This window comes from Falco cherrug, chromosome 10 (assembly GCF_023634085.1).
Source record: "Falco cherrug isolate bFalChe1 chromosome 10, bFalChe1.pri, whole genome shotgun sequence".
Classification (NCBI taxonomy): Eukaryota; Metazoa; Chordata; class Aves; order Falconiformes; family Falconidae; genus Falco; species Falco cherrug.
The window spans coordinates 23,254,543-23,276,093 of record NC_073706.1 but is presented as its reverse complement, the minus strand read 5'-3'; the positions used below and the strand labels follow the sequence as shown (position 1 = coordinate 23,276,093).

The window sequence follows — 21,551 nt, the reverse complement described above, 5'->3', positions numbered from 1 at the left end:
AACACCTGAATCAGAAAAACATTAATTATTGCAAGGGATCAGGCCTTAAAATAATTAATCCTCACAAAAATTCTTTAAAGATTAAAATGGTAGATGGATAATTCTATTTATCAGTGAATATCTGAAAAATTTGGCAACACAGAAACAATGTACTACATGATCAATACCCTATACTACGACCATTTAAAATATACTAACATTAGCAACCTCTGTGTGGACCTGTTCTTCTACCAGCGATGCAGAGTTTACATCACAATATCAGGATTTTAGCTGCTGTTGAGCTGCTTTTTTCTTATTACTCAGCCTCCTCAAGTGTATACCCTGGTTGTACACCAGGTGATATAAAGTATAACACTGCAAAATTACAGCCACCCTCCCAGTTCTTCTGCTTCAGCTGACATACACCATACTTCATTTCAAGTGAGTTAAGTGGCACCCATCATCTTCATTAACAAATAGGGTAGGGCAACAAATTTTGCATCTGAATGAAACAGTTTACTCATTAAACCAAGCATAGCTTTACTGTTCAATTCAGTTATGGTTTCCTTATTTAAAACTTTTGGCAAGTTGCTTGCTTTCTTTCAGTGGAGTCTCTGGTACTAAGGACCAGGTGCTGCCAACTGGAAGCTCTCTCTAAGGAGAGGATCACATGGGAAGTGACTGGATGCGCAAGAGCTGTGAGAGATACGTGGTGTGACAGTTCCTTGGAACGGGATTCCATAGCACTCTGGTAACACTGGCAGACTGCGGAGCTCAAACTTTTTCAGGCTGCAGAATGAATCAAGTGTTTGACAGACATTAGTATGTGGTAGGGGCAGCAGCCTCCCAATCAATGTTGTGAAAAGAAAATTGAAGCTACAAGCTCAGTTGCCAGAACTAGATAAATGTATTAGAAAACAGATAGAATAAATCTTTCTACATAGAAAATAATGTCCAAAATAACATAACACAGCTTTTAGGCATCTGTGCTGGGAAAATTGAAATATTAAATACTTTTAACTTCCAGCTGTTCTTTGGGAAGTAGACACTGTGTAATGATTTCTTCCTCCTCTTGATGCCCAGAAGGAAACCCAAGCAGTTGTTACTGCACACATAGTTGCATTTATTGAACAGCAACTGAAACAACATCCACAGTCTTTGCAGCGTTCTCCTTCATGGTACATACACACATACATGCCCCTGATCTTGCAGAGAAAAGCCCGTGTTATACTTAGAAGATTTTCCCTGACTAAAACATATATTTGGATGTTCCAGCTAACAGAACCAAAAAAAGCAGGGGGTAAAGAAAGGGTACAGGCAGAAGAGTACAATGAGGGAAAAAATCCAAGACAGATAAAAAAAAAATCCAAGAACGAAGAAAAAAACATGAATGAAGAGAAAAATTTCCTTTATAATGAAAGGAAAAAAATAATATTGTGCTACTGATCATAAAGAAAAAAATGTCTGTTTATCAATCCTCATCTGGTATAGCCTTCTGTACCTATTTAGCAATCATTAAACACTACCAGCATGAACTGAGGTAGCTATTAGGAAAGCCATAGTTATGATGGTAAGGTCAACTCCATTCCTCTTATTCCAAAGAGGAAAGCTATTACTGTGAGATTGGTCTTAGCTCAGTGAAACATCTATATTATAAACACCTACAGCTGAGTCTAAACCCTCCCTGTAATTAATACAGTTAATGACAACAAGTATCTAAAGAGGTTAACTCATTTCACACATACTACACTGACTCAGGACAAGGTGTTCCATTTTCTAGAGTGCCCCTAGCCCTGCATCAGGTATAATCAACTCGAGATGACTGACACGAACACAGTTCTCCAGATTGTAGAGGTCAAAGTTTAAACTTGCACAACTTTAAAAAAAAACAGTTCAGCATCAGCAAGACAGACTACCGAGTTCCCATGATGTTCCCATTGAGTTCAGCTTTCCAACATAATGTCAGATTTCATTCACTGAAGAGCAGTGTTTGTATTACCTAACAAAATAATAGATAGTAAGAACGAACGCTGCCCAGGCTGTTTAAATAAAGATTGATGCTCTTCCTGATATTAAAAATGAGAGTTTTGACATATATATGTGCACACATTAAATATATATATAAATAAAAAATTTCACCCCCTGTGATCCTAACAGGGGTAAAACTACACAACTTGTTCAGTTTGCTGATAATGTTGATGTATGTGCTGATGATGTGCACTACACAAGACTTTAGTGGTACTGTTTGAAGTGCTTAACAATACCATGAGACTGCTTTGTCTGTATCCACTGTCAAAAAACTTATAACAAAGGCCCACCCATCTTAATATGTTTTAATAAATATTCTCTGGGGAAAGGTTTTATCTGGCCATAGCTTACATTTCCAGTGTTGCAATGAATTCAGAGGTCTCCTGCTAAAAAAGAAAGTGACAGCCCCATTTCCCTCTGACACATACACACTCACACACCCAAAAAGCCAAATACGTTTCCTTTGTGAGTTCCCTAACTGAGCAGCGCTATCAGGCATCAGGATCTATCCAATAATTCCAGACTTTCTGGAAGATGTACAGAGATATTTTTTTTAATTCCATATATAGCAAATTGTAACTTGAAATTTCAGAAGAGAAGTTTTAGAAGCTCCTGAGTGCAGGCAAATACCAAATAATTCAGGTAATGTTTTCCATTCCAAATGTCTTATCAAAGCATGGATAAACTTAGTTAGATGAAGCCGTGTGTGCTCTGGAGACAGAATTATGCATGGTTTTCCAAAGCTATCAATTTGATCACGTTTTATTAATACATTTGTATATCAACACTCATGTGGGAAACAATTTTAAAGTATTTTACATATTGTTTGCACAGATAACTTTGAAAATCTGCTTCACAGAAGAGAATTTGAGGTGAATTAGGATGGTTGTATTCATAAACCTAGTGCTGGTGAGTGTATTTAGTCCTTCAATAAGTCCTTTCCACCACAGTTGGTAGTGCACTGCTTGTAAAGCTAATGCTGCAAGCATTTGCACTTCTCCACAGCCAGTGATGGAAAGCAGAAGACTTGGAAGGCTACTGATGAGCAGCTTCAGATCTCCAGTTTCTCTCCTAAGCCTGAGCAGTTCTACTTCGGTTCTTAAGAACAAGGGTGAAAACTAGTGGTAGTGAAAAGCCTGTCTCAACTTGCAGCAGGCAGCCTGTAACACGTTCCTTAAGTATTCCATACGTTTCGCCTATTCCTACCATTTTCTCCCTCTTAAGGAAGCCGTTCAACCTAGAAAACTCTTTTTCCCTCCCCTAACTTATCAACACATTTTCTACCTCTCTGAAGTTCTGCTTCACTTTTACTCCAGCGTTCTTGTTCTGTATTCAACACACACATTCACGCTCCCCACTCGGTTATTCCCCTCTACTACCCTATTTCTCTCCGAGAGAGTCACCTTTCCTTTGCTCCCCTGGAGAGATTACTCTGTTCTCTAACCACCATCAAGACCACAAAGTCTAAAGCACAAAGTCTAAAGTATGGCAGGTCTACAGCAATAACATATTTGCCACAACTGCTGTACTGGGAAAAAATCATAATCTTTGCCTAAAATACCCCCATCTTGGTATTCATTCTTTCTTTTCATTCAGCCTTTCTATTCAATAGTGTTGAGAATATAACTGCAGATACTCTGTCCCAAAATAAATGTCTACGTGGATAAAAGTATCCTTCTTTCAGCTGTGAAGCCCTACAAATGCAGTATGTAAAGTCACTGATTAGCGTAATCACTTAAAAGAGGGTGACTTGCACATTCTGTCATCAAATTCAGGGCTCCACTCACCATTAGCTTCTTTAATCTGCAAGATGGACTTCCATTCGATAATTCTCCTGTCACATATAAGCCTGGCCAAGGCACTAAGGATGCAGATGATGCCTGTGCTCATCCGTCAACATCGCCCCCTCCCCCCCAACTAAAAGTTTCTAGCATATCTCCCAAATTTTATACAATTTTTCTCTTAAAAAAACCCTTCCATGCTGACACTCCCTCAGTTTCCCATTTGCCAAGATTTTCCCCTTATATTCACTTTCCCGTTACTGCCCCTACAACTAACCTTAGTCTTTGCAACAGTACTTGGCTTATTCTGTCTTCCAGTCACTAATAGCTAGTGATTCAGGGAAGGAAAAAAAGAAGAAAGAAAAAAACCCCCAAAACAACAAATCAGGTTTCAATTGAAAACAGAAGAAGATAAAAGCCTTCCTTCCTGCTACTCAAAGAGACAGAGAGGAGCCTGCAGAACCTCCTCTCCATTACCAGAGTGCTGCTGCCTCCAGGGGAGAGAAGAATAAATAAAAATAATCAAGAAATGGACAAAGGTTCCCTTAGCTGTGCTGAGCACAGCTCTGAGGTAGACTCACAAGCTTCAGCTGTGCAATCTAGTTAGCTCTTGGGTTCAGACCCTCTAATTTCTAGAGCACTTGGTTTGGCACAATCCCTATTTTATTCACTACTACTCTTCACTCTGGGGGAATTTATGACTGGTTCTGGCATCTCGCTCTTATTTTCCTTTGCAAGCACTGAAACAGAATTCATTTAATTTCTTAGCACTCTAACTTCTTTTGTCAATAAATTACTACTGTTATTGAACAGAGGCCTGGCTGTCTTCTTCACTGACCTTTTGTTGCTTATAAATTTCTTATTATTTACCATAACCTTTCCTGCAACCTTCCTTTCATCTTTCACCTTTGCTTTCTGTATTTTTATTCTCCCTTTGAGTCTTCTGAGTCTGCAGTATTTTTAAGTCCTCTTTAGTTGCTCTTTTTTACCATCCATTTGACTATTTTGAGATTTTTTTTATATATATACATACACACACATATAATTTATTACTTGTTCAGCTCAACAGAAAACCTCAGAGCATGGCAATACATTGACCAAGAGTAAAGGGTGAAATATGTTTTAATCATAACTGATTTTTTTTTTCTGGTCAAGGATGCTTTTACATTCAATAATTCTGTTGTATCTTAACACAGCACACTCCAGACTATTTCAGTGCCTTTAGTGCCCTCATAGCCAAGAAAGCCAATGGTCTCCTGGGGTGCATGAGGAGAAGCATGGCCAGCAGGTCGAGGGAGGTGATCCTCCTCTTCTACTCTGCTCTGGTGAGGCCATGTCTGGAAGGCTGCGTCCAGGTCTGGGCTCCCAAGCTCAAGAGAGATAGAGAACGGCTGGAGAGGGCAGGGAAGAGCTGCGAAGGTGATGAGGGGCTGGATCATCTCCCTCGTGAGGAAAGGCTGGGAGAGCTTGGGCTGTTCAGCCTGGAGAAGAGAAGGCTAAGGGGGGATCTTGTCAGTGTTTACAAATACCTTGAGGGCGAGTGCCGAGAAGACAGAGCCAGGCTCTTTTCAGTGGTGCCCAGTGAAGGGGCAATGGGCACAAACTGAAACATAAGGAAGTTCCTTCTTAACATGAGGAAAAACTTCTTTACCTCGAGGGTGGCAGAACCCTGGAACAGGCTGCCCAAAGAGCTTGTGGAGTCCCATTCAAAAACTACCTGGACATGATCTTGTGCAATCTGTTCTAGGTGAACTTGCTTGAGAAGGGGGACTGCAGTAGATGATCTCCAGAGGTCCCTTTCAACCCTGACCACTCTTTGATTCTGTGAAACTGTTCAAAAAGAAGAAGCATTCAAGTTTCATATGTAAGTTGCAATTCCAGGACAAAATGAGAATGAGGTCTATGGTATTATTCAAAATATATCCTAATACAGAAACTGTAAGTGAAAGCAGAGTGAGCCTTCCAAATACATATAATTTCTGTTGTTGCTAGTTAGGACTACTATTTTTCTTGACAGCTATTAGCACTGTTTGTAAGTTGGTAGTCACTTACAAAAGAACAGAAGCAAAATACTAGAATGGTCTGAGTTAAAACTGCTTTTAATCTCCTACAATTGTTGGCAACTGTACACCTGCCAGAAGGTCCAAGAAGATTCATAAAACTATCTAGCCTCTTAAATATCCTCCAAACATAAGCAGCAAAATGCATGTAATGAAATCCAAGTCTGCCACTGCCAATACAGTTTATAATACTGCATTTTCAGCTCTTTTGTTTAACTTTTCACGGATAGGCACGAGTAATTTTCCTTTGCTACGTGGGTTTGTGATAAGATGATGTCTGACTCAAACATGCTTTTTAGGAAAAAAAAATAATAATAGATTGCTACCACAGTACCACAGCCAGACTGACCCTGAGCTGTATAGATCTACGACAACAATCAGTCACCTACCTTTACAATAGAGAGCTCTTCTCTCAATCATTGGTAAATGTTTATGCTCTGTGTTATTTGGATCCATTTCTGTCATAAAAATATGAGTCTGCAAGATGACTTTCTTCTACAGTTATTCCTTCTTTCCATACCAATGTATCTTTATGTCCTATTTAATCTCCTACACAACACAATTCATAGATAAATCTGCTCTTATAGTCCCATTTTAGTGACACATACTTCTCTCAGTGCTGATTGCACATGCTAGTTCCACTGCTGGGTTTTTTTATTATTTTTTAATTTAGGCCCTGTTATATTCAGGACTTGTCTTGCATACAAATCACTGATTATCTGTACACTGAATAGATTCTAAACATCAGGATTTTTCCAGTATCAACTGTCAAAAGAGAGAAAGTTGTTACAGAATTGGAATCTGAAAATTGTTACAGAACCTCAAATTTTAACTGCAACTGAGGGCCCACAAGGATATGTGGGATAAGGCTTCCCACCTCCCACCCCATTTTTCTTAAGGGGGTTATCACCACCACTCCCCTTACCTGTGTTTAGAAAAAAAAACCAACCGAAAACCAAAACTGATACACAGATGATGCAACTTGTGAGCAGTGAGCAGCTCCAAAGCTTTCACAGTTGTGGTCATTAAGAGAAACGTACTGATTAGACAAAAAAGGAATGCTTGGCCAAGCCACAGGAGCGAGAGCATCAGTTTTATGCTTGTTTAGAAGCTGTATGCTTTGTGTCCTCACAGAAAAGATTAAAGACCCCAACAACTATTCAAACAGGTAGTAACAACTACATTAAACTTCACAATTTATGTAGTTATACCTTTATACAATCCATCTGAATAAGAGCTACCCACTGTGTAAAGAAGTTTCTGGGACAGATAAAAAAGCTTTCTACTAGAATCTCCACCTTTTGAGGTAGACATTGCTGCACATGTTCTTCGACTTCAGTACCATATGAGAGGCAGCAACTGCACTGAATACAATCTCAGATAACTAACACAAGTAGGGTAAGCCATTTTTACACCTTATACATTTAGATATAAAAGGGCTGGGATATTATCCAAACTGTCTACCTATATTTATCAATGACTTAAGTAATACCAACAATATTTCAGAAAAACTGAATTCAGCTGTAATTTAGCATTGCCCTGCATATTAGCATAATGGCAACAAGACTAGTTTGAAGCTGAAATAAAATAGCTACCTTCCTACCCTCCTACCCCTCTAAAAGATAAACCTGTGTTCCTTTTCTTTTCTCTCACATAGCTGTCCTGACAAGAACCAGCTATTCTAGCAACACATGTCCAGTTACTTCAAAGATGATGACTGTTGGAACAGCTGCAGAAATATTTAATGAGGAATTTTTCATTTCTTCCTTTTTACAATGTGCTATATACTTTGGGATAAAAGGTACTCTTTGTGTATAGCAAGTGATTTTTGCAAATATGATGATACTATGCGTCATGTAACAAAATGCATAGCTCTGAATATGTATTGTGCTTACTAAGAGCACAATAAACATCATTTCTACAGAAAATGTAAAGCTATGATGAAGACAGCTGATAAAAAAAAAAAAAAGGGATCTGTCCCAGATTAAAAAGCTCCTAGCTTCCGATTTGTTTTTCCAACCACATATTAGTTTACTGGATTTTTCTCACTACCTTGAAGATCGTAAGCTAAGGAAAAGAACAGATAATAGGAAGGACCTGGCATTTGAAAAATCAAGAAAACAATAGCAAATATGGTTTTGATTCACATAATCCTGCAGAGCAATTAAGGGTTAGGTTTTAAACTTGCCTGCTAAGGATGCATGCCCTGATTCAGTACAAATCGGGGCTTGAGAATAGTTAAAGCTCAGGATTCAGAGTCAGTCAATGCATGCTCCTATTTCTCTACACCCTCCACTTCACTAAAACTCTGAAATGCTACTGAACTTCTGCGGCTTGACTTTGTACATTTCTTTAACTGAATAATGTCACTTTTTATGAGGAATCTATTTTGAGCATGTCTCGTAAAGTAGTTACACATATGCTGTATGTTTTCATATCTGGTAAACCACATCTGCATCTGACATGTTACAGGATTCACCTTTGTACATTAATCACATTAATTGCAATCTTGCTAAATTGATTCAGATATCTGAAATACATTAATCAGATCAATGAGATAAAAATGTACTCTTTGATTAATCATGGAGCACTGCTGAGACCGAGAACCACGGTAAGCTATCAGTATTTTTCTTAAATATGCAAACGAACAGTACAATTTGCTTATAAACATCAAAATGAAATGCAATTTAAAAAAAATCAATCCAACAATTAACCAGAGAAAGTACTTAAGTGATGCTTATTTCCAACTTCCCTTTAAATAATGCCTTCTGTTGGCTTGTTAGTCTTATTTATAATTCCCCAAATGCATCCCCCATTTCTCAGGAGGACTCTGCAACATAAAAAATAAATACTTTTCTTCCAGTCAAAAAAAACCCCATTCCTTTGTTTCCCATTATTTCCTGTTACACAGCATGTGCTAATCCAAATGCCCTCTTCCCTGTTGTTACCCACTCTCGGCATTTCATTAAGTTTTATCCAATTGGAAAACCTTCAATATGGTTACGCAGGAAGTATGCAAGGGAGTCCAGGAACTCTTCACAAGAGCTCAGAATAATCCTGCTGAATAAAAAAAAGGTATCTAAGCAGTTCTCCTTCCACAAAGTAAAAGGGTTGGTACAAAAGGAAATGCAACTGTGCTAGGGGCGTCTTGGTTCCTACACCTCCCCCTTAATTACATCTTCTGAGAGAAGCCTTCTGCTTCCTCCCTGCCCATTTTTCCATGTCTGTCACAGAGCTCTGGATAGCTTTGCCAGGCTTAAAAAAACACTCACACAGTGAAGGTGAAGTTGAGGGTCAAAGCCAAAATACAGCTCACTATCTCTAGGTCTGTGTGAATCTGACAGCATGCTAGCTAGCTATGATAAATAAAAGATCCCCTTGCCTAAAGGATTTCACTGCATACCTCTTGCTACCTTTAATTTCATCTCAATTCACTCAAAATTCAAGCATTAGAATGAAACTAACTCAAAATATCCTGTCACAGCTACGGGGCTTTTTGGTTTTTGGCTTTGCTTTGGGTTTGGGATTTTTGTTGCTGGATTATTTTTTGTTTGGTTGGTTTTTGTTTTTTTGTTTTTTTTTAAATACAGACTCTCCATCAAACTTCCATAAATCTCAGACTTCTTGATTTATTTACCTGAGAACAAGTTACTTAATCAGAAATTTGCCTTGAAAAACACTTGTCAAACTTACAAACTGGAAAATGGGAACTTATTGTATAACTGAGTGAAAGGAGGACCAAGGCTAATCACACGACTTATTCCGGCTTTAGAGTGCCCAACCAAAAAATTTTTTTAACATGGAATATGGAAAAAGATACTCCATGTTCAGAGCTCTGAGCTCCTACAACACAGCCTGTTCCTCTGCCTTTGCAGCTCTGATTGCCAGTGGAGAAGTGCAGAGTGCTCAGGAAAGCCAGAAAACAGAAACACTTTCCTGATGCAAATGAAATGGTGCTGTAACATATAAGCATGGTCAGAACAGGTCCTTTCTTTTTTTGATGGAGGGGCTCAGTCCCTACAATAACTCCCGCCAGTTTTATGTATTTCTGAGTAGATCCTGCAACATCATTCTTTCTTTACATTATATTTGAAAGGTGAGTCAATATGGAAGTAGCCAACTTAATCAGCTCATTGACTATCAAGGAAATCTTCATTGTTGTTTGGCCACAAAAATAATTTCCCACTGAACTGGCAACATACAGAAAATCCAGCAGCCAAGAGCTAAACTTTTTACCAGAAGATCGTGAGACATTTTGCAAACTAAGCAAGGACACTGCGAGAGTACTTGAACATGGATTTACATTTCCTTCCATGTAGCTAAAGCCCTGGACGCTTAGAGAAATACACAACGTCTACTCATGTCAGGCTCTCAAGGAGCAACTTCCAAATAGTGCCAAGTAGTAGTATGCCATCGAAAGGCAGAACTGTTAGCATACACAGCACTCAGCGTCACAGGTCCCAATCTGGCTTACAATGTTCTTCATCACAAACTGAATTTCCAGATTGTCCCGGCTGCAGCTGGGTTAGAATTAACTTTCTTCCTAGTAGCTGGTACAGTGCTGGGGTTTGGATTTAGTATGAGAATAATGCTGATGACACAGTGACGTTTTAATTGTTGCTAGGTAATGCTCACCCTAAGTCAAGGACTTTTCCGTTTCCCATGCTCTGCCGGTGAGAAGGTGCTCAAGGGAGGGAGCAGAGCTGGGACAGCTGACCTGAACTAGCCAAAAGGCTGTTCCATACCATACATCATGCTCAGTTTATAAACTGGGGCGAGCAGGCTGGGGGCTGCTGCTGACAGCTCAAGGACTGGCTGGGCATCAGTCAGCAGGTGGAGAGCAACTGTGTTGTGCACCACTGGGATTTTTTCTTTTTAAGCCTTGGTTTTAATTCTTCTCTTTTATTACAATAGTTTATTCTTATTGTTGTTGTTATTATTATTATTGATTTACTTTATTTCAATTATTATATTTTTCTTGTCTCAACCCATGGGGTTTACCTTTTTCTGGTTCTCCACCCCATCCCGCCGGGGGAAGGGAGTGAGCGAGCAGCTCTGTGGTACTTGGTTGCTGGCTGGGGTTAAACCAAAACACAGAGGAAACACAAAAGATTCACCCATTAGTTTCAATGAGAGCTCACTATTTATTTGTCAGATGTACTGCAAACACTGCTTAACAAGGCTTGCCAAAAAAAAAAAAAAAAAAAAAAAAAAGAAAAAAAAAAAAGAAAAAGGCATCTTAAATGAGCCTTTAATATGTAAAAAACGTCATATACTCAAACCTAAGGATGCTTTGCTCCTCCCTCTCCCATTCCCAATGCACAGTCCTAATTAGTTCACTCTTACTTCTGAGCTAGCTACCAAAATAATTCCCACAGGGAAGGGTAGCACCCCCCCCCCCAGCTCTCACCAGTCCACATTTTTCCCCAAACCATGCATCTGCCTGCAAGCAAAGTTAGTTTTTTCTGAAATTGCCCAAGTATGGTTGTATCTTCAGGTCTTTTAAAGTGAATTTAGAAAGATTAATAGACCAGAAAGTAATCTAGTCCAAATGAGATTAGAAAATGAGTAAATTAGCCAAGCAATTATGCAAACTTCATATTGTACAATACAGTGGCAGTGCCACATTGCAGGAATTTCTCCCACAGACAGACAAACATTCGTGAATCATCTAAATATTAAAAAAGTTACTAACTGCCATAATTACTCAGGTTTTTCAAGTAATACTTCCAATATTTGCCCAAAGAGTCTCAAAGAATAACTTAGCTTGCAACAGATCTTTAGAGGTCATCTATTTTGACTTTTCAGAACTGTACAAATCACTAAAAATGGAACTGTGCGTGCCATGCATAATTAGAAACAGTCTGTTCAAGTTTTCAGGGGTCATTGGCACTCTTAATTCAGTAGTAATTAAAGTTCACCTTCAAGAAAGTTTCTTGGAGTGTTTTCAAAGCAAGAAATTGTGAAAATTGTCCAGGAAATCCATGAAATAACCTGAATGATAACCCAAGAAAACAGCTACCTGGAATTGAGAAAGCAGGTGCTCTGGTAATAAAGCAATAAACTCAGATTAAGGTTCGATTCCTGCCCTGACTGCAGACTTTGACCTTCAGTAAATTGATTTCATCCTCTCCGCCTGAAATTCCTGTTCTTTCCTCTCCTTCCTCTATAAGGGAACAGATGGGTTTAGTCTGTGACTACTTTCAGAGATAAATTTTCTCTCTTTATTTTTATATAATAGACTCTGCTCCAAAATGCATTCAAGTATTAACATGTTCTATATTACCATAAAAATTATAGATAGTATTTTTGATTCAGTAGGTATATATTGTGCCTCTCACCAAATACCTCAATTACAAGTAGCAGCTAGGTTAAGTATACTCTACAATATCCCAGGGCCATGAAAGCTACGGGTACTGTGAAGCCTGGAAACCAGGAACTTTTTCCTTGCTGGTGAAGTGATCAAGAACTGCTTATTCAAAATTAATTCTAATTATAGACCTTTAAGGTGGGGAGAGGGTGATGAATTAGGCATTTTTGCAGTTTATACAGGAGGTACAATATTTGGCTGACTCAGTCGTGGAAGAAGTGCTTTCAGAAATGTCCAGATTTTTGTATTATAAATACAGGTTATGGAACTACAGGCACACTAACAAAACTATTCAGCTTAATTGCTGGTGACTAAAAAAACTTATGTAAATCACCTTGGAGTGTACAGCGTATTCATAGACCAGACTCTTCCTCTTGACTGTACCATAGCATACTGTAGCAGTTCTGTAACCTCAGGTATCATTTCAAACTTTCTTTTTTGAAACTGAGGCCAAACGTTGGCTGATAACTTCCGTCAATTGCTTAGTTTTGCTGAACAGCTTTTTCCATCTATAAGTTTCTTTTGTTTGTCTTACAGCTCTGGTTCAAAGTATGCATGCATTCTTTTTCTAGCCCTTCATCTAATCAGTAGCACAAGAGAAATTGTCTATTTTTCTAAACAGATGTTAAGGTTAAACAAAAAAGCTTATTGTGTTTAAAGACGCAGCAAATAGCTGAAATTTTATCAAATTCTAAGAGCATTCTAATCCACCAGTTTTCAAGACTATTCAGTGCAGATATTTATACTCTTCCTAAAATAATGAACACCTACAAAAAAAATATCTAATTAACTTTGTGAGAATCTCCTCACTGCATGAATAGCTTGGGCAGGTAATTAATTTCGGCACTTTATTTTCCTTGTTCCTACTCCTAACAAAGACTCAAAATTTCTTGTAGGTGGATTCTGTATCTTAGTGTTTGTTCAGCTGGAGTCCCACAGCTTTGTGAGAGAAGTGTGCGTGTCAGGGGTTGCTTTTTGTTTCCTTTGTGTTTAACAGAGCTATGATGCTCTGCGTGCATACATTAGCAGTAAGATTCCAGGAGTCTTCCCTGGATATAATTTTATTCTGTTACATTACTTCTTGCCATAAATACCTGACAGCTCTGCAGCCATTTAACAGCTTTCTAACTTCAGGACAGTGTTAGAGTAGGATCTCTTTGTAAAGTAATTTGTGTTCATCATTTGGAACTCAGGAAATGAAAGGAAAGCAAAAGAAAACCTTTATGCTGCAGCTGAAACTCTTTTGGCTTGGATTTAACTAAATCTTAAAAGCAGTCAAGCTTGCCCACACCTAGGCAAGAGTGGAGAAGGCATCAGTTTTGTCACATATGTTGAAATTCAGGAGCCAATGCTCAAGTTTTAAAAGCAAGTAGATACCCTAGAACAATCCCAGTTTCATTTGAAAAAAGAAAGAGATCAAGAAGGTACAAAAACTATGAGTAAATAAAAGGTGACTTAAGCAGGTGTGTAGAACTAAGCTTATAACTGCATATTTATATTTCTAGAAATAGAAAGACTAAATCTGATATTCAGTGCAAGAAGCTTTTGGCACAGTACTACAACTGAATACATAAAATTTTGAGAAATTTATAAAATGCACAATGTAATGCAGTGTTGCTATATTTGCTTGCAAATTACTTTGGGTAAGAAATTGCAGACAGTACACATCTATCTTTGCTGTGTTGAAATTTTACGTGATATATGATGGTAGAACACAGCTAAGTCTTCTGAGTAATCAAGCAGATGCCTAACTATTAGCTTGGCAAGTCGTAGTTCAAATAGACACTAGAAAATATATACGACAGCTTGTGTCTTTCACCGTTCAAATAGTGAACTTACACTTTTTAAATGTTTAAATGGTACTTTATGTTTAACTGAATCTCAGACAAAGGTATGTCTGCTACATACAGTTTGCTACAGTGGCAAACTGTAATCAAATCACAGAAGGGGAAGTCTGTTCTAGTCATTTGTGACTACGGAGGGAGTTTGTTCTTCATTCTTCTGGTCCTTTAAGGACCGAGAGTCATTGATGCTCAGTCATTTGTAAAGTACAGGGTGGATGTAGAACTCTAACCTAGCTGAACTGGTAATATTTCAAGTCCATTTGGGGAACAACCTCGATTAGATCCTTGACCACACATCTGTGTGATCCCTGCAATGGAAACTCAAATCTCTACTGCTGGAAAACTCACAGATGGGAACCTCTTTTCAGGAAGCTAAAGTTCCTTGGCAGTTTCTCAACATTTACTTGCTTTTTAACATTCCACATCAGTCCCTAACACATGTATAAACTCTTCAAGAGCTTAGGAAAAAAAGTTCCCAGTCAGCTCTAATATCAGGGACTCAGAACTTGCCACTTACACAACCTCAGCCATGCATCAGCAGCTGCAGCAGGAGATATTGCTCTTTCTAACCTGGGTAATTGAGATTTAAAACAGAATACATCATCTGGTCTCAGAGTGCTTAACAATGGAGATTGGATATCTACAACTAAATCTTTCTGCATCACTGAAAGGTGTATATATTCTAAATATTAAGAAATTACTTTTAGTGTTTCCTAGTCTTGTAAAAAAAAAAAAAAAAAAAAAAAGAGAGAGAGAAAAATACCTCCAGTTACTGAAGCATGCTTTCAGAGCATCTGTTGATACTGAGTGTGCTCTATCCCCTTCCTACTCCAGCAATAAAAGAGGTGGAGAATGGGGAAAGGAGTAGAACCACTCCTGCTTCTCTGCAGAACAGAAAGCACCATTTCACAGAACAGTTCTGAGAAGGTGAAGACAGCAGAAGAAAACACTTTAGGCCTTTGCCTGAACTTTTGACAACAACATCAGCAAAACCTGCTGCACCTTTCTTCTCTTCGAAGAGAATGCAGATAATCACTTGCTTTCATAAAGACAACTTTCTTACTACTAAATCTGTAAAGAGGCAAAGTGTTCATTGTTTCAGAGTTTAAGATCAGACTCTTGGAAGCATCGTATGACACCTCTCAGGTAGCTCATGTGGTCTCCAAACCAAATGTAGAGCTCAGTGGAAATGATCTTTAATGGCTTTCCTAGAAGGTATTAAAAAACCCTAAACAACAACAAAAAAGCAAACAAACAAACCCCCCCAAAACAAACCCAACCTCTGCACACCCACCCACCCTTTTCCAATTCAAAAAAACCAAAACACCAAGCAAAATAAAGTCAGGAAAATATACCAGGTTTTGAGACTGGAGAGGTGAAAATAGGTGTCCTCTGCAAGGAAATACAGGCTATGTCACATAAATGTTGCATCGAATCCAATGCTTCATGAAAGTCTATTTCTGGCATTTTGTGGCTGCATTCCACCCTGGCAGACTTCACTCTACAGCTGTTCCTTATCTTTTAGGAAAGGCTGTTCTGCAGCTACAGCATTTCTCACAATAGTTTGACACTTACAACTCTTCCTTCTTCCCCTGTAAATAACATTTTTCTGTGATATTCTGAATTTCTCATCATTTAGCTATAAGATGGTAGCTTCTTATTCTGATTTCTGAAGAGACACTGAAAACTTAAAGTTTCTTCAGGAAAAAAAATAATCCTTTTAGTCAGCTTTGCCCGTGATTTCCCCACTTTCCCCATAGACACAGCAGCAATTTATATACACAAGTGCAATTTAAATGATCTCATTAGTGGCTGTAAATGACATTTAAATTGCATCTGTTAACCCAGTTGTCATCTGGGGACAAAAATATTTCCCTTTGCACAGTAACCAGAGAGACTCCATTTGTATGAAATTAGTGTAATCTCTTGACAATGAGAAAATGTCAGATTTATCCAATTTGTTTGGGAACTGGGCATGGATACAGATTCACTCCAAGTCTAATGATGATGTGTAAATAGTTTGTAAATTACCAAGAGGTACAGACTCCAGGCAGATCCATGACATGATTTCTTTGACAGCAAAGCTGTCAATGCCTTTCCTGCTCTGATCTGCAGGATACAACTATAAAGCAATTAAAAAAATTATTTACGTCAGTTCAGCTAAACTACTGCAGAGAAATCATGAAGAATCAAGTTCATTTTGGTGAATATGGCTGAGCCTACAAAGAGTTGTATCATGATAGCTGAGAGGGCAAACCACAGTCTAGAACAGTGGAAATTCAAAACAGCTTCACTGTTACAGGGCAAGGTGGAATCATGGCCTTTAAAATTAAAATTGTTATGTTCTGCATTCTGATTTTATAACCAGCTCAGTCTTTTACTACTGAACACAATTACTAAGCTTGAATGTTTATGATATTAGATCAGGGGGAAGGAGGGCGTGTTGGTTTTTTTTATTAAAGCAAAAAGGACTTAAACCAAAGAACGATCATTTGTCAGAGCAGCATTGAAACCAAGAAAGAAAATTCCTTCAGTACTACAGTGCAGTTTATCAATACACTAAGAGTTAGTAGGCTAGATTCCTCAGACAGTCACACCTGATGGAAACACAGAGCACACATCCTTGGGCTGCAAAACTTATTTGCAGCTACAAGGAGCTCGGCTTACATATGTTGATTTTTCATTATTTGAAAAATAATTTGAAATTTCAGCAACTTAAAATTACCATAAAAATTTTATATATGTTTTTATAATCCACAATGGTATATTCCATTATAAAGGAAGCGAATGTGGCAGCAAAATGTACAACGTGAATGCTTAGGAGCACTTACTGAAAGTTAACCATAAAGATACTTTAAAATATAAGCCTATGCAAGCCCAGTTGGATACCATTTGAATCACAGAGGTGAACATATTTCATAGACTGGTAAATTCTTTATGCATTAGAAGATGAGTATTTCTATTACAAGATGAAGTATTTTATTTGCTTAAAGGCCCTTGAAACAGATCAAGCAATTCAAGCTAATAGTGAACATGCCAATATGTCTTAAGTACATTAACTATGACTAATGAATAATATGCAAACTATGCAAAACTGACCATTTCAGCACATTCTCATTTTTGGAAGCACTTACTACGTAACGGTTGATGATACTTAAAGAAGACTTCTGAGGTTTACAGATGCCCTTTAAATTGAAGTTTGATATTTAAATAGTTGCATACACATTAGCACACAATTCCTTGTTCTATAGTAGAATATTTGTGGTCAATTCTGTTATTTGACATGGCATTTCCATTATAAATCCCTATAGCTATCTGGGGATTATTTCATGCTTTTTGCTGAAATTCTTTGCTTAAGAGAAATTAATATTTTACCTTAGCTGAAAGGAAAACTAGTTGGAAAAAGTTTGAGACAGATATACTTAAACATTGGCCTAGATGAAAAGTGGGAAAAAATAAATTAAAAAAATTCAGACTTTTTCCAGCTCTGTGTATTGATCTGTATGAGCCTACAATTCCACAGAGACAGATCCTAATGCTGGGTTAAATTTCAAAATCTTCATTGGCTATTTTCAGAAACAGACAGTCTTCAAAGGATACACAAAAGGTAGCATCATGCTTTAAGTGCAAGACAACCAGAATTTTTTTGGGACAATAATACATTTAAAGGGAAGGGGGGTGATATTTTGATTAACAGAATTATGCTATACTATTCCATCTCGTACAATTAGATCTGTGCAGACTTCCAAATGTAAAGGTCAAAGTTTGACCTCCTGTTATGAATGTCCACATAGAGGACTAGCCTGCTGAAAATCCAGCAAAAGGTAAAATATTTGCATCCTCAAAATCCCCAACAGTATAGATGTTCACAACGGAAGATCTCTCCATGTTCTTCTTGAGGGGCTCCTCTGCCTTTTAACTTCTTTCTAATTTAGTTACTAAATCCACTACTCTATCACTAGTTCAGTTTATATATAACTAGTTCCAATACTAAGTAGTAATACGCTAGAAAATCAGAGGAACTGAAAGAAAGTTCTCCCTAATGGTCTACAATAAATAATCTTGTGAAAGACAATAAGATAAATTTGGACCTTCAAATGATGTCCTAACTAAGCTTAGGTTAATCCTTATGTACTCCAGTATCAATTGGATAAATTAACAGATGAAGAACAGGTCAGAGTGTCTTTATTTAATTCTACAAATAAATGTTAGCGGTCTATACAGCTGAGTTCCTTTGCTCTGTCAGTGTCTTATTTTAGTCTTTTCTTCTCCTCTCACTAAGAAGTTTTTAGAGCAGGTGAAAAATTGGATTCACACTGTGCCATCTCTTCCCCTTGCCTTTTTCCTCTCTCCTATTTGTATCTCTCCCTTCCATCTCTATGAGCCAAATACCTGCTGGAAATCAAGCAGAAAGTAGAAGGAATACCTATTTCAGCCTAGCTATTTCAGCGTGCTGCAAACATAAGAACCGATTAGCACTGCAATGCATGCTGAGCCTCAGAAATAATTGCCTCCAAGTTCTACACCTCTCTCAGCATCTCCGTATTATCTCATGACAGAATTGTAGCAAAATTACATCATCTTGGGCAAAACTGGTGCAAAACAGGTAGAAAACTTAATTCCAATATGCTAGAAAGTCAAAAGATAAGACACCAAAGAAAAACAAAAATCAGTAGGGATTCATATTAATGTTTTCATATGAAGAAAGCTAATTTGCCTTCATTTAGATTTGAAATGTTGTTAAAATACCAACTATATTTTCCCTTCAATTATTATTCATTTACCCATGGAAATATAAGCTGCATCTAATTCATAATAGTTTTAAGCATTACTAAAAATGAAGGACAACTAATATTCTTGGAGTTACATTTCTAGACATGATCATAAAAATCTAAATCACTATTAACAATTTACAGTTACTTATTGAATAGATACTTCAAAAACTATGAACTTCCATGTTACTCTAAACAACTTGGTACATCTATTATGCCCACTGAACAAAGTAATAGATGATATATGCCTCAAAAGTACACAAACCTAGCAACATTTGCCTAAGAGAAAGGCAAAAGAAGTGCTTGACTACTGACAAATATAACTTGAAGACAACAAATTAAATACCAGACAATTTTTAATAAAACTTTTAGGAAACTGAGAAATAAATTTTGATAAAGAAAGGTCAGAAAGATGCATGCATGGGATGAACGGGATGCATATGGCTCAAAGGTGTGTAAAGTGACATATGTGGAAATACCACTCTGCAAGAGTCTTGCTGGGCTTAGGAAACTGGAAACCACACTCCTCTGAGAGGATAGGCAGTAAAACAAGGATGCATTTAAAGGAACAGAAAGAAAAAGGATGAAAAGTGCAAAAAGGGGAATACGGGAGTCTGAAAAATATCAAAATTAACAATGAACCTGAATAAAATTACATGGGAGTGGTATTCTGAGACACAATGACCAATATCACTATACAGATATTAAGAGGTAAGAGGATTTCAAGAGGTGTGGGCGTAGTACTATCCGAAGTGTTGGAATACTTCAGTGGAGAGATCCAGCTCTCACCTAAAGAACGAACTCGCGCAGTTATCTCCATGTTTGGCCCTGACATAATTCAGTTCTTCTGCTGTTTACCCCCGAGCCACATCTAGCACACGAGGATTGCTAATAGGTTGGTAGTATTCCAAGATTTTAATGGAAAGGATCTTTTCCAATAGATTAAGTTATTCTGTACTGAAAGTATATTGGATTATTCTGCGGGGCATGGTTTATAGTCTGCAATTCCTTATGAGCAGTGAAGTGCTATGCCTAATTTGTACAATTTTTTCAGTCACTCGTGACCAAGTTAGAAGCTGAGTGATTTAGCTCAGCAGCCTTCAGGTCCAAAATACAAACTGGAAGAACTCAGAAAATATTTATACTACATGTGAGGGAGAGACAGGGCTGTAAGCCCAGGTCCTCGCTGCAAAGTAACTGAAGACAACCAAAAATCTACCCCAAGAATGTTGAATTTAAAACCAAGAAGAGAGATAAAACCAAGAAAGCTTTAAGTAAATCAGCGGTTCTGCTTCTCAGCTTTCAAACTGTTTCAAGGCTTGCCAACAGACTTGCTTTGGGTGTTCTTAATGATTTTCAAATTACCAAAATTTAGAGGGGAGGAGAAATAAGCAATGCTTATGCTGATCACATAGACACGGGCTCCTGCTCATGAGCTAGTTTTACAGTTTCCTTAACAAATGGCTCAGAAACAGACCTAGCCCTGCAGAAGTATTTATTTCAAAAAACACCCAGTGGCAATGCCAATTCTATATTAACGTGCATTCCTTCATTGATGTGCCCACTTCACATAGGTCATCTGAGAAATATGTTATGATATTTTAAAAGAGATCAAACTGCATATTATATACAGCATTTATACAGCCGAGCTGTGAAACCAGGCTAGGTCAGACACTACGTTTCTGATAATAGAACGCCATTAATAAATATTAGAACAGCAGAAGAGTGAAAGTCTGACTGACGAACCAGTCAGAGGACAGACAGCCACCGTGTCACAAATAAGGCGTTAGCAAAACCAGAGGAGCTCCACATATGATGATCCTCCGTTGCATCTGCATTCAGTGAGCACCGTCATGAGAACATTACAGAATGCAGTCCAAACAGTTTTCTGTGATTAAATGCGCATTAGCAGATTTATGCTTTGCCCTACTTCACAACTGCTATTCATAAAGCAACGCTACAGGAATCATCTAGCTTGTTATAAAACAGTTTAAAACCAACAGCATGTCTCTTATTTTTGTATCTCAACATTTAAGCAAAAGTTCCCAAATAAGATCCTTCAGACTTGTGACAATCACTAACTTAATTTTTATTTATACAGAAGGGAAATAAAGGCACAAATAAGAACAACATAGTAAGAACAAAATATTTGTGTTATTCAAACTTTATTCCTCACAAGCATGCAATATGGTGTTCAAAATTGTACAGGTGGAAGTGTACTTAGACTGTTAAAGCTTAGGATCTGGGGACCTAATCAGAAAGAAATTAAATATTTCAGCTGTATCAAAGGAGGCATTACTTGACAATGTTCAGAACTGAAGCACAACTACATCGAAGTATCTAGTATCTACAATCAAAACCCACAAACAAGTAAACCATGGTCTATGACCTGTTCTTCTTCAGGAAAACATTCACTTTATTGCAAAAAACTCCACAGCCAAACCCCAAAACCACCATCAAAATCTATATATATTCCGAAGAAAGATGTACGAAAGCCACTTGAATAAAGCAACAGACCTTCCAGAAGTTAAGACAAAAGAGCCTCTTAAGACTACATTGTTCTACTGTTAGCTACAGCGTTCTGTAAAAGACAGTGTTGACATCAATTCAAGAATAAGAAGGAAATCTTGTGAAAAAAACATATCTTCATCTCAGTAGGTTCTTTTGTACCAAACCCTGCATACAGCCATATAACTAAATAATGAGGAAAAAGCACA

The 21,551-nt window shown here is 37.7% G+C and overlaps 1 protein-coding gene across 2 annotated transcripts in view; it reads right to left on the bottom strand.

Moving 5' to 3' along the window:
* The window catches only part of LUZP2 (leucine zipper protein 2), a 309,932-nt gene that overhangs the window by 226,947 nt on the left and 61,434 nt on the right, over window positions 1–21,551 (bottom strand). The window lies entirely within an intron of this gene.